Raw genomic sequence first — 1,563 nt, 5'->3', positions numbered from 1 at the left:
CTCAAAGAATTTTGAATTTATAACTCATTACAACTACTTAGTATACTTGCTAGTAGTACTCTAAGAGTGTGATAAGTTTTTGTTATCGTTGTTGGGGATTGTTTACTTTCAATATCATTAGTAGCAGAGAGATAGTTAGATTGAGCTCTTATTTTCTGTTTTCTATATTATAATTTGTCTGTACAATTTTCCACATTTTTCTGCTTGTTCTATTTTGTATTTTTTTGCATCATTCAATTTTTTTTTTGCTTGATTACTGATTTGCTTTCAACTTTGTTTACTTCTATTTTTGTATGCAAGGAAAAAAAACAAAGTTGCTCTATTGTTTGATCCTGACACAGACAAAACTCTAAAGAAATTAAGAAGTGAAGCTAGAGCAGAAAATTCTCAAAGAAGAGATTAAGAACTGGAATTAACTCCTTCTCCAGAAAAGTTTACTAAATATCTAACTACACCTCCTCCACAACAAACATCATAGGATAATTTGATGGCTTAGAATAATAGAAGGAGAACTCTAGGAGACTATGTTGTTCCAAACATGCAAGGCCACAACTCATGTATTGTTAGACCAACAATGCAAGCTAACGACTTTGAGGTCAAACTTACCTTGTTGCATTTGGTACAGCAAGATCAATTTTTAGGAAGCATCTCTGATAATCCCAATCTGCACATCTCTAATTTTCTACAGTTGTATGACACTATCAGAATTAATGGAGTAAGTGAAGACACTATCCATTTGAGATTGTTTCCTTTCTCTCTAAGGGATAAGGTAAAATGGTGGCTTCAAGCTCAACTATAAGGAAGTATAACAACATGGACAAATCTAGTAAATAAATTTTTTATCAAGTACTTTCTTTCCTTAAAGGCTACCAAGTTGAGAGGAGAAATCACTTCCTTTGTGCATCAAGATGGTGAGTCTTTATATGAAACTTGAGAAAGATTCAAGGAGCTATTGCGAAGGTGTCCTCACCATTGTATTTGAGAATGGATACAACTTGAAACCTTCTACAATAGAATGAATGCTACCATTAGAACAACGATGGATGCAACAGTTGGAGGATCATTAAACACTAAATCATTGGAGGAGGCTTAACAAATAATAGAGATGATGGCAACCAAGATGTATCAAAATTTCAACGAAAGACATGTTGCAAGTAAGGGAGCATTTGAAGCAAAGACACTTGAAGCTTTAATTACTCAAAACCATAGGCAAAATAAATTGCTCTCAGAACAACTTGTAGCCTTGACTCAACGAGTTAGTAGTTTTCAAGCTGGAGCTGCACAAATAAACTCTTTGGTATGTGATTTTTGTGGTGGAAATCATATGAATGGAGCATGTGATGTATTTACATAGAACCTCAAGAGCATATTAATTACATGGAGAATTTTTAAAGATCTCAATCTCTATTTCATTATGATTTTCAATATCAAGTCAATAGGACTCAACCAAATCACCAGTGGAATCAACAAAGTCCTACATCAAAGAGTAATATTGCGTCAACACCATTGTCCAATGGCAATTTTTAGCCTCTATAATTATACTTTCAAGGAACATCTTCTTCT

At 33.5% G+C, this 1,563-nt stretch overlaps 1 non-coding gene across 1 annotated transcript; it reads right to left on the bottom strand.

The window, feature by feature from the left end:
* Positions 1 to 871: 871 nt before the first annotated feature.
* LOC113851660 lies at positions 872 to 978 on the bottom strand. Its single transcript, XR_003502232.1, has one exon. It is a non-coding gene; the product is annotated as a small nucleolar RNA R71 (small nucleolar RNA).
* Positions 979 to 1,563: the final 585 nt, after the last annotated feature.

The sequence above is a fragment of the Abrus precatorius genome, unplaced genomic scaffold (genome assembly GCF_003935025.1).
Source record: "Abrus precatorius isolate BTA unplaced genomic scaffold, Abrus_2018 Scaffold9, whole genome shotgun sequence".
NCBI classification, from domain to species: Eukaryota; Viridiplantae; Streptophyta; class Magnoliopsida; order Fabales; family Fabaceae; genus Abrus; species Abrus precatorius.
This window is presented reverse-complemented; position numbering and strand designations above follow the sequence as displayed.